Here is a 13,332-nt window from a genome sequence, read left to right on the forward strand (position 1 = left end):
ACCCCTGCGTATGTGCATAGTAGGTTACACAACTATTTTGGCAGTTTTCGGAACAAATCTGGGCACGTTCAAGGACAAACGTATGTTAAAGTAGGGGAGAATGTAACGATTCGATCGGTCGTTCCGAGAGTTTTTACCCCGTTTCCCCCATTTATGCTTAATTTTCTGTGGTTCAGCTCTTTTATGTTTTGTTGGGTTGGTTGGCTCGGGTTCGGAATGATTGTAAAGAGAAATGAGACACTTAGTCTCTTAAGTTGATCATAAAGTTGGAAAAGTCAACCGGAAGTTGACTTGTAGGTAAGTGATCTCGGAATTTGGTTATTATGGTTCGGATAACTTCGTTAGGTGATTTGCGACCTAGGAGTGTGTTCGGAATGTTATTTGGAGGTCCGTGGTAGAATTAGGCTTGAATTGGCGAAATTGGATTTTTGACGATTTCCTGTTGGTGGTGGAAAATTAGCTATTGGGGTCGGAATGGAATTCCGAAAGTTGGAATAGGTTCGTAGTGTCGTTTGTAATGTGTTTGCAAAAATTTTGGGTCATTCGGACGTGGTTTGGGCGGTTTCGTCATCGTTGGCACATTTCGAAAGTTTAGAAATTCTTAGGCTTGAATTATGGGTTAATTTAGTGTTTTGATGTTATTTTTAGCGTTCTGAGGGTTCGACTAAGTTTGAATATTGATATATGACTTGTTAGTATTTTTGGTTGAGGTCCCGAGGACCTCGGGATGACTTCAGATGGTTGACGAATCGATTTTGGTACTTAAAGAATATTGGTGTGCTGTTGTTCTGAGATTTCCGCAGATGCGGGCGGGTGGCCATAGGTGCGGTCACTGCAGGTGTGAATGGTCGTCACAGGTGCGAAGTTTAGGCTTGTTGAGGTTCATCACAGATGTAGAAAGGTTACTGCATCTGCAAGCCCGCAGGTGCGGCTGATTGGGCGCGGGTGCGGAAAAGGAGAAGTTAATGAGAACTTGTAGGTGCGCACCTGGGACTGCAAGTGCGGGTCTGTAGGTGCGAGGAAAAAAGGCGGATGTGCGGTATCACTGGGCAGAACATATAAATAGATGCCTTCGCAAATTTTTGGCTTATTTCATCAATTTCTCATTCGGGTTGGAGCTTGCGGGAGCAATTTGAAGAGGGAATTTCGTGGAGGTAAGATTCTTGGAACTAAAAATCGTTTCTATGGTGATATTTTACTGATTAGACATGGAATTTATGGAAATTAGTGGTTAAAATTAGGGGTTTAGGGTTTGAAATTGAAGAGTTTGATTTAGGGATTTGAGGGGTCGTTTGTGGTTGGATTTTGATGTATTTGGTATGTATAGACTCCGGAGTGAAAGGAGTTTCTAATTTTGCAATATTTGTTGGATTCCAAGACGTGGGCCTGGGGGCCAGGTTTGAGCAAATTCGGGATTTTGTGTCTAATTCTATAATTTTCGCATGGGCTTTGTCCTTTTGGCATGTATTGATGATATGGTTCTGATTTTGGATAGATTCGGGGCGATTTGAGGCCAAGTCGAGCGGCAAGGCCATCGCGGTGTAGATTTTCGTTCGGTTTGAGGTAAGTAATGATTGTAAATGCTATCATGAGGGTATGAAACTCCGGATTTCACATCGTTTCACTACTTTGAGGTGACGCACACGCTAGATGAAGAGTGTGGGATCGTGCACCGTTGGGGATTGTGACTTGAACCGTCCTGTACGACTATATCGCGTATTTGATTGAAAACTATTTGATATTATTGTGTTTTGGAAAGTATTACTATATTTTGGGCTGGATGCCATATTTGGGCCTTGTGCCAACTGTTTGGACCCTTAGAGACTTTCTTTACTGAAATTCCTTACTGTTTTGATTTAATAATTGTACTCAGTCATGCTATGTTTTACTGATTTCATAACTCGGTCTTATTTACTCCATTTTGATACTTTAAATGATATTTCAACTGAGCATCCTGTTTTAATGTAGCCCGAGTGGCTTGAGAGATTTCTGACTGAGTGAAGCCGAGGGCCTGTATTATGAGGATATTATGGTATCGGGCTGCATGTCGTAGCAGGTTGTTACTGATTCATGATATTGTGAGGTCGAGGTCCCAGATTGGTTTATGCCACGAGGTGACTTGTTGTAATGAGGCTGAGGGCCTGATTTATTACGCCACGAGATGGCTTGTTATAGAGCTTGGGTTGTAGGAGCCCTCCAATGTCTGAACACCCCCAGTGAGCGCGGGTACCTAGTGTAAGTGATGTGATGTTGCCCGAGGGGCTGTTTTTTTTATTTATGTTGTTGCCTGAGGGCTGATTACGAGTGATTGTAAGGTAGCCCGAGGGGCCGGTTCTATTGATATTTAGCCCGAGGGGCGGTTTATGATTCATTTCGCCCAAGGGGCTGTATACGAGTTAGTTTTGCCCGAGGGGCCGACTATGTTTTTTTTCATTATTTCTACCTACTATTTCATCACTTGTTTGAAAACTACTAAAAGATGTTTTAAATGAATTTTGCACATCTTCAAATGATTTCTACTGAAACTGGATTTTTAACGAAATGATTTAATTTATATATTGTTTTGGAAACACACTGTACATACTGTGGTGCTATGACGTGAATTATATGTTTTCTTACTGCTCAGTCTTTATTTACTCTTATTACTTACTGAGTTGGTGTACTCACATTAATTCCTGCACCTTGTGTGCAGATTCAGGTATTTCTGAACCCGGTAGCGGGTGTTGATTACTCAGTGGCAGGTTCATCGGAGTTAGCAACGTGGCTGTCCAGCGTTTGCAGCCCTGATCTTCTCCATCTTATCTTCCTTAGACTGTTTTAGTATATTTATAAGACTCTTCATTTTATTCAAACCTTAGTAGATGCTCGTGACTTGGGACACCCCGATGCCAGGCTTGTGTTATTTTCTTCTGCACTGGTTAATTAGACTTATGTTATGAGATTTTGTTAATTTAATATCTTAAAAATGAATTTTATGAAATACCGGTTTGATTTGGAATTTGTGTCGACTGGCCTAGTTTCATGATAGGATCCATCACGACTGGGTCGGTTTTAGGGTCATGACATGTAATGGAGGCGGACAGCGGCATCACATGGCAACGTTAATGGGGAAAGAAAGCTATGAAGTTAGCATTTTCGTCTTCCTCTATGTCACCCTCCAGAACTTTCTCTGCACGTGTCTATCTCTGTCTGTCTAGATGTGCGCAAATCCGGTGTCGCTACCACAATGAGTAACACCAGAACGACGCTAAGGGGGAACAAAGCTCAAAGGGTTGCCGAAGCATGCAAGTCTGGCTAGATCTGGTTTCATCCTGTGTGTGTCCGGTTGACACAACAGCGAGAAGCGAATGGGAAGAGTGACGAGAGGGGAAGAGGGTGATGGTGTAGGGCAGTCATTGGCCACTAGTGATGATATTCAGCGGCTGTGTTGTGCTCCGTTGTTAGGGTTCCTTTTTTTAGGTTATAATTGGTTTTATATACTAACTTGAGACCAAACATGAGCCATTTGATTAGATGAGATGAAGATTTAGGACTTAAATCAGAAATGGGGCGAGTTAGTGGGTCAAATGGGTTGGGTCAAAGAGGAGATGGGCTGCTAGATTAAATGATATTGGGCTGATGGTAAAAGGTTGTTGGGCTTAGAATTGGGCTAAGAAAAGCTGAAAATTCATTAAACCCAATTTTCTTCTAATGTAGTATAAAATACTTATAAAAAGATAAAGTCACTCCTAATTGATTAGAATTAACTATTAAAACAAAATTAAACGTTAAAAGTGAAACTATTTTTGGTATTTTCCAAGATTATATTAAAATAAAGGTAGAGAACAATAGGTTAAAACCATAGTAAAATTAAATTAATATCGCTACAAAGTATTAATGACCTTAAGTAAATGAGAAAATAAAAATAAAACTATTTTTTTTTTGTGTTTTAAAATTTATGTTTTAGAAAATAGAAATAAAAGTAGACTAAAATCCTAAAAACAACTCAAGTAAATATTATGAAATACTAAGAATACTAAAAATAAAATTAAAACTTGTGCGGGTCAAAAATTACGTGCTTATATTTAGCACATATTGATAATTATCTATATCATTTAGGTGATACAATAGTATAAAAATTCATTTAAAAGACATACTCTTAATTTTTACTCTATCTTCTTAGACTCACAAACTTATACCTAAGAGTTACATTGCTCTTAGTAGGGCCTAATTTTGTATGGCTATGATCTCATGGGTTGGAAATCATTAATTTTATGACACATAAAAGAACTACAAGGTTGCTTATAAAATTGGCGTCTGTCACAAAGATTTGGGTAAGAGCGTTACAAGGACCTAAACAATAATGGAATTTTTACCTCCTGTAGCAAAGGTTAACACTTTATTTATTTTAAATAAATACCATTTAAAAAAAATTATATTCTATAGATACATTTTAAGGTTTATAGCAAAATATTTAATTTTAATTACCTCCTAGCCCTAAGCCACTAAATACGCTAATCAGTTACACTATTTTCTTTCTCTCTCTATTTTGATACATCCTGTTGTATTCTATGTATTTCATTGCATTCACTGTCTCGCTATATGCCATGAATGTATTCATAAGTTTTTTTTAATTAATACAATTTATATATTCAGATGTATTATTTAATTTCTCTGAAGATTGCTATGTTTTTGGGGTATTTTTCGTTTGAGAATCTTTTTTATAACTGTAAATGAAATTTGTGTGTTATAATTGAGTTTGTTGAGTTATATTAGGAGTCTATTATATTAATTTGTTCACTTTCGTTTTAAAAATAGTGTAATCCCCTATTTCACGCCGTGAATACAATCGAATACAGTAGTCTGTCCAGCTGTAATCCTATGTTTCACTCCATGAATATAGTCGAATACACTCGAATACAACAACTGATTAGCTGGATTTCCCTGATTCACGCCTATTTTTGCTACTGTATTCATAAATACAATAGCTTAAATACATCAAATACATCTTATAGCCACATAAAAAATATCTATAATCCATAATATAGCAAATGGTATATATAGATAGCTAATTACTACTAAAAGATAGTATTTTATGAAAATTTCTCAACAATAATCATACTACATAGTTTGGAGTACGTGAATTAGACCAATTCATTAGGCTTTGTCTCATTAGTTCCCACTCATTACTCAATCATTATTTCGGCTTCTTAGATACCTGGTATCTAAGGCCATCTCCAACTTTACCCTCATTCCCCATAATGGGGGCAATTTTTGGGGTAATTTAGCTCCAACCCTCTCCCATTTTTGTCCTCAAAATGGGGGATAAATAGTGTTTCCTCAAATATGGTGGTACACTATTCTTCTCCCCCATTACTATTTATCACTTTTTTATTATTATTTTATTATTTAATCTTTTAATTTATCTCTTTATATATACTTAATTATGTTTATGTCATGTCTTTATAGTATTAATTTTATATCTTAACTTTGGTGTATAATTTTGATAAATTAATTTTCGTGCATTTATTATTTTTATGTAAAATTGTAAGTTAATTTTATTATAAGTTATAATTGTACACAAAATATATAATTATCTCAAAGATGCTCATTTTGCACATAGAAGCATTAAGGACAAAGATGCTCATTTTACACTTGCGTAATGCATTAATAGATCATTTATGGGAGAATACTAGAGGATGAAGTTGAATATTTATGTAGTATTTTGGATGAATTTTATCGTTATGTAATATATATTTCTTGTATCGCAATGATTTCACTTTTATTTGAATTATTAATTAATCTATAATAATTGCTTACAAATTATATTATTAAAATTTTATGGAATTGTTTTAATGGAAATTACAAATTAATAAAAATAAAAGATGGAATTTGTTTAATGAAAATTAAAAAATAAAATTGAAATGAAAGATAATAATATAATATAGAATATAAAAAAGAATATAAAAAAGTTTGAAGAAAAAAATGGGGGAATGGTTGGACTAAGTTGTTCTCAAAATGGGGAAATTCCCGTTTTAGGGACCAAAAATGGGGTAAAGGTTAGAGATGCCCTAATAAGGCCGTAATGCGGAAACACAATGACAATGACCATGACAATGACATGGATTTCAAACTTAAACAAACAAAAAATTCAAATAAAAAATTGTGTGCTAGAGTTTAAAATTCCGACACGTAAAATTCCAGTACACTATACTCGAATTCAAAACTCACTATATGTGACACTGAGCATAGTGCGTTACTGGAATTTAAACTTTTAAAAGTGAAACAACAACATAAAATTCTAAACCAAATCCCTAAACTTATAATAACATTTTGGTTTAAGGGTCACACTTGGCAGAAGACCCACTGATGATAATATCGATCTCTAGATTTTTTTCCTGTCGCATAGAAGCCAAATGGAGTTGCTTTCAGGAAAATATGTGAACCAAACATCTTGGTGTTTTTTGGACGTTTTCAATTCACCCAATAAAGCTGGATCACTTCCTTTCATATTTTAATTTATTTTATAAGACGTCACTATCAAAACAATAGGAATTAGCAATGGACAAATTTGTAACTAAACAATAAAATCTGTTACCAATTCTATTAAGTGAAGAATTAGCGATAGATTATTAAGATATTCTATAGCTACAAGCAATTTAGCGACGGATTAATGACAAAGTTCATAGCAAGCTTCAATTTTTTTATTAATGCATGTTTGTCCCCCTTTTTTTTCCAATTTTAAGCCATCACATAGAAAAAGGTTCTTGTTGTTGAGGGGTTTGAATTTACCCCTACCATATATCTATATAGAAGATAAAGATGATAAAAGAAGGGGACGTAAGCCTGACCTTCCATATGTACAAGACTGTAACTAGGGCAGTATTCAAAAGAACTCATGAAAAAGCTTATCTTGTACAATCAAATATTTCTATAACAAGTTCGTTTGTTTCATAATTTTTGGCTGCTATAGCAAAGTGTTGTTATAGAGAACATATATTATAACATAACATGAAAATTGGTTCTAATAAAATTATGACTTTTATAGTGAATAACTGTTATATAGGTGGTGTTATAGAGAGGCCTGACAGTACAACTTTTCTGGGAAAGAAAATACATCAACTTAAAAGAAATTAGTTTTGTTAAATCTACTTGTGCAAGGCAAGTGTCATTTGTCCAAGTGAAAAGGAACTTAGCTTCTCTTGGTAATTGTTGGAATGAGTAATAGTATGAAATACTGCCACATGTAACATTGTTGCAGCTTTTATAGTAAGAAAATCAGCCACTTGGGTTTGTGCACCAAACTACTCTTTTTTGTATCTTGTGATCTACCATTCTACTGCACAATTCCGGTGTTAATTATATACTATTTCCGATTGAAACTCAAAAAATAAGACATAAATAAATTATATATATTTTATATGTCGAGTGTAGAAGTGACATATAAAATATATACAACTAACAATATTATTTACAAATTGTATATAAATTTTATTTAAATTATAGTTTTTGATCGGATTCTGTATAAAAATTTATATTTAAGTTGTAGATAAATTATAGATTTTGATCGAATTTGTATATATTTTGTAAAAAACAAAAATTGTTACTCTCTGTAAATAGGAAAACTTGGATAAACCGGCTAAATAAGTTTAAAATCTCGTATATATACAAAAAAGTCCTTTAAAAGAAATCATGAGTCTCCCTACTTAAGGGTCGTTTGGTATGATTTATGAGGAAAATAATTATGGTATATAATTTTGTACAACTTTATTTAATATTTGATTTAGATTTTAAATCTAAAATAACTAATCATTGTATAAATTAATTATCAATGAATGTATTATCTTATATCACCAATAACATGAAATAACTAATAATATATAACATATACATGGACAGAGAACAAACAGGACAAAATTATGTTTGTGTATTTCCTAGAAGCCAACGAAGGTGAAGTATCCAAGAGTATAATTGTAAACTCATTGCTTTTTAGTTTAAAAAATAAATAAATATTTAAATAATACTTTGTATACCTGATTTAGTACAATGAATCAAACACCCAACAAGGAAATAATCCATGTATTATTAATTCATACATAAATAATCCTCACACTATATATTTATATATAACTTGTCTTCGAATCAAACGACCCCTTAATATCTTCTATTACGATCCAATAACGTCACCACATCAAGAATTTCTGATAATTATACTTTATAGAGAAGACAAAGTATTTTTGCCTGTTTGGTTTAACTTTTCTGAAATAACAAAAGTCTTAGCTATTGCTCTCAAATGGTGTTTCTGTACTTTTCCAGTTGCAGTCTTAGGCAATTCTTCCACAAATTTCACCTTTTTTGGTACCATAAATCCTGGCAAATTTGATTTACAATGATCAATAATATCAACTTCTTTAATTTCTGAATTTTTGCTCAATATAACAAATGCACATAGACTTTCACCCCATTTGAAATGTGGCATGGCCACAACAGAAACTTCTGCTACATTTGGATGTCTCATAATTGCATTTTCAACTTCAATACTACTAATATTTTCTCCACCTGAAATTATCACATCTTTACTTCTATCTTTAATTTCCAAATACCCATCTGAATGAATTACTCCAACATCTCCAGTAAAAAACCAATCATTTTTGAACACTTCCGAATTCGCTTTGTCATTCTTGAAATACCCTTTCATAATACTACTCCCTCGTAAACATATTTCCCCTATTGATTTTCCATCTCGTGGCACACTTTGCACATTCTTGAAATTTTTCACATCAAAATCGGCTAGTGTTAAAATCCCAACTCCTTGTCTTGCTTTCAACTTGAATTTATTTTCACTAGGCAATTTGTTCCATTTTTGTTGCCATTCACATACAAGGGCTGGGCCTGTGGCCTCTGTGAGTCCATAAGCATGAACCACATGAAACCCGAGTCTCTCGATTTTCTCTAAAAGTGGCGCAGGTGGTGGTGCGCCACCTGTTAGAATTTGGACTCGGGTTGTTATGGGTTTGTACTCGTGTGGTTTTGCTTCAAGAAGGATGTCAAAAACAATAGGTGCACAACACATGTGTGTAACATTATGTGACACTATGTTTGTGTACATTTCTTGGGCTGTAGTACTGCGAATGCAAATATTAGTCCCACCTCTTGCAGCTATGCCCCAAGGTAAAGTCCATCCACTGCAATGAAACATTGGCAAGGACCATAAAATGACAGGCTCAGTACCCATTTCCCAGCCTAATATTACACTCAAAGTGCTCAAATATGCTCCTCTATGACTGCACACAACTCCCTTAGGATCTGAAGTCGTACCTGTTGAAAACATAATTAAGTAAATAAAAATGTATATTTTTTAATAATTTAAAATATTGGATGAAATGATCGTACATTTCAATAGTACCTGTAGTACCTGAAGTATAATTCAAGGTAATTGGATCTCATTCATCGGTAATTTCTTCAGGGACGTAACTTGGATTTCCTTGGAACACCAACTGCTCATACTCGAGCTCGCCTACCCGGACTCCAGTAGGGGAGTTGATGTCATCAATGACAACGACGAGAGGCATTGGCATTTTAGAAGTTTTGGACCTCTCAAAGTCAGCAACTAGAAGTTCGAGGGCCTTTTTAGCAATTTCTAGGTATTCATAATCAACAAGAAATACCTTGGCTTCAGAGTGTTTGAGAATGACTGCAATGTTCTTAGCATCTAGCCTTGTATTTATGGCATTCAACACAGCTCCTGCCATTGGCACAGCAAAATGCATTTCATACATTGCTGGGATATTAGGAGCCAACACTGAAACCTGTATAAGCAAAGATAATTAATTATTAAACACATAATTTTGTTGATGTAATCACTATATATAGGGATATCTTGTTCATTTTCTTGTGTTGCATGTGTTATTTTGTTGAGTACTTGAGTAAACAATAGTCATGCATGTTAAAAGTGCTAACTTGTTGCTTTGAAAATTGTCACAAACATATACATATCATGTTATAGTTTTGAGTTTTATGTGTCTAAAAAATACTTACAGAATAAGATCACTTGATGATGTAACTACATGTAAATTAATTTCTATGATAAATGTTAATCAATAACCTGGTAAAGATGATAACCAACACGACTGAAAACAGGACAAGATCGACTGCCAAAACTGATCGATGTTAGTCTGTAATTGGCAAAAATCGGCCAAAGGTCGACGATTCATGGCGATCAGTATCGTGCGGACGGTAGAGAATCGACTGGTTTCGGTTGGTCAATTAGATTCCACAACTGACCCGACAAAAAACTATCGAAGAGATCTTCTTTTAAATTATGTAATTAAAAAATGTACCATTTGGGATTCGAACCAATAATTGTACTGTAGCAGGATACTATTCTACCACTAGACCATTGATGCTTTTTTGGTTTAAGACTTTATTTTATTTTATTTATACTCTTTACTTGCATTTTTGCGTGAAACTAACCGACCGATTTCGGTGGGTTTTGCTAAAAAATAAAATTAACGACCGACATCGGTTGGTTTTTTAAAATGACCGATCGAATTTAACCGGCTGATTTTGATCCGGTTTTTTGAATAGTAATTTTAATTTATTTTAAATAAAAACCACTGAAGTTGGTTGGTTTCTTGAAAAATGAATTTCCCGTGACGCAAAAATAATTTCACACAATTTGGTGCCAAAAACTGACTGAAATCGATCGGTTTCTTAAAAAAAAAAAAACCGACCAACTTCGATTGTTTTTTTTGGTTAATTGTTTTTACCAACAGAAGCTAGTCGGTATGTTGCGGCCGATTTTTTCCGAATTTCTAGTAGTGTAACTTGCTATAACTGGTTAAACTACATTGATTGTCAGTGGCTGAGCGACATGTATTCAAGGGGTGTTCACCCCTTTGTCGGATAATTATACTAGTATATATACCACATATTGACACCCCTTAGCTTCTTTGTAGATTTACTTCTTTATATTTTGACCTCCTTTAATAAAAATCATGCCTCCATCATTGCTGATAGTACATGTCAATATATATAATTTCAAACTATTACTGACGGTATAAATAACATTATATTTGTAGAATTAGATCACTTGATGAGGTAACCTAGTAAAAATGGTAATTTAGGTGCTATAATAGGTTAAACTACACTAATTGTAAGTGTCAAATATACTTACCACGTCGTTCTTGACAATGTTTAGGGATCGGAGAGAGGAAGCGAGGCGACAACAACGCTCGTAAGTTTGGCTCCATGTGAAACGAACACCACCATAGATGATGGAGGTCCTATCGGCATAAGATTTTGAGGCCCTAGTTAAGAAGGTAAGAGGAGTTAAAGGCACATAATTTGCTCCACATTTAGGTAATCTATCCATAATCTCGGAGTGGAATTTGCGTTTTATCAAATAGTATAGGCTCTTCTATTTGTTTTGCAGAAAGGTTTAAGAGTTTGTGCAAAGATGCAGCTGAAAGGGTTAGTTTATATAGGGAAATGCAATGGAGAATCAGGACTATATGGTCCATATATGGGTTCCCACATGGACGTTGTTTAGGTGAAAATTAATAGGGTATAGCCGCTTTTAGAATAATAGTCGAAAAAATATATATTTTTGTATGTATATATGCATTCTGTATGTTATATACAATAAATATACAAATTTTACACATTTTTTTGGCTGCCAAATATAAATAATTTTTGGCGCGGGGTAAAAGTAAAAAAAAAAAAGTTATTAGATAGATTTACCCTTTTATGTGTAAATATTAATATATTTGACGTATGTTATACTTTTGGGACATATATACCTCTATGGTTAGCAAATATTTAAATCTGCCCCTATTATTAATGGTGCTCCATCGTGGCTGTGGACCCAACAATTAAAAGTCACGTAGCCATGTCATTTGGGTGAGGTGGATGTCTCGTGGAATGCCACCACACTACCCTCAGCAAGATCTTTCCTAAAGAATATTTACATTATTAATATATATATATATATATATATATATAGTAGAAAACTTGTCTTTATTTTCAAATTATTAATCCGAGCTAACATTTATAACTATCTTTTTGATGACTTGATACTGTAAAATTCTCTTATATTATCAATAAATAGAAATTAAAATTTTAGTTTAATAATAAGAGAAAATGAAAAAAGAAAATTGTTAATAATAAGCAGTATGCACTCACAATGATGTTTTATACAACTCGTATGATGATTAAACTACTTCGGTCTAAACATGTAATTAACCATATCAATTACACCCTGGTACATGTGGTTTAACTACCAAAGAAACAAAAATAATGCTGACTTTAAACTTTTGTCAATCAATATTGGCATTAAATTCCTTCGTTTGAAATAGTCATAAAACTATAGATTATAAAGGAGCGATGAAGTAGTGCAGCAAGTATAAAATTTGATAAATAAGCTAAAGTGAGTGTTCATATATATTCTAAGTTCATATCTCATCTCAATTTAAATGAAGTAATTTAACATAAGAAAATTATAACATCGAGATAAAGAGAAGTCATGCTACGTACTTTAATTGCACTAGCCTACCCTTCTGAAAACTTTAGAATACCTAAAATTAGATTTCTTTTCGAATATATACCTAATTAAGATGTGTCTAATAAGTAACAAACGTGTATGCCAAATTATCGTCCTAATTAATACTTATCAACCTAAAAGTAGCAACAATAACAACAACAAACCAAGTGGAACCCACAAGTGAGGTTTGAGGAGGGTAGTGTGTACGCAAATCTTATTCCTATCGTTAGAAGGTAAAGATATTGTTTCTGATAGACTCTCGGTTCAAGAAGATAAAAAGCACGTATCCACGTAAAACACATACTCCCTCTGTTCCAGTTTATGTGAACCTATTTCCTTTTTGGTTCGTTCCAAAGAAAAATGACCCATTTCTAAATTTGGTAACAATTTAGGTTAAACTTACAATTCTACTATGAGAAGGGTTTATAACCACACAAATACTCTGTGCCCCTTTTTGACTTGTTTAGGACCACAAATTCCAAAAGTCTTCATTTTTTCTTAAACTCTGTGCCCAGTCAAACAGGTTTACATAAATTGGAACGGAGGGAGTACCTATTTTCTTGATCTCACAATTGTTGCGCCCCCTTTTTCCCCTTCCAGCGGAGAGGAGTCCGGGTTTCGACATTTATGGTGTGTGATAACTCATTTCCTTTTGGAATTGAGTATTTGAAGAGTCGCCACCTAACGATTTTAAGGTGCGTTAGGGCACCTACAAGGTTCAACTACAACTATATGTGATAACCAGAGATATGGTAAGGGCTTGGAATTATCCTACCGGGAAGGTGTTAGGAACCCCTCAGGATCCACTACTG

General features: G+C 34.2%; 1 pseudogene; it reads right to left on the minus strand.

Annotated features, from left to right (window-relative positions):
- Positions 1 to 7,947: 7,947 nt before the first annotated feature.
- LOC107776575 (trans-cinnamate:CoA ligase, peroxisomal-like) lies at positions 7,948 to 11,434 on the minus strand (annotated as a pseudogene).
- Positions 11,435 to 13,332: the final 1,898 nt, after the last annotated feature.

This window comes from Nicotiana tabacum, chromosome 21, assembly GCF_000715075.1.
Source record: "Nicotiana tabacum cultivar K326 chromosome 21, ASM71507v2, whole genome shotgun sequence".
NCBI lineage: Eukaryota > Viridiplantae > Streptophyta > Magnoliopsida > Solanales > Solanaceae > Nicotiana > Nicotiana tabacum.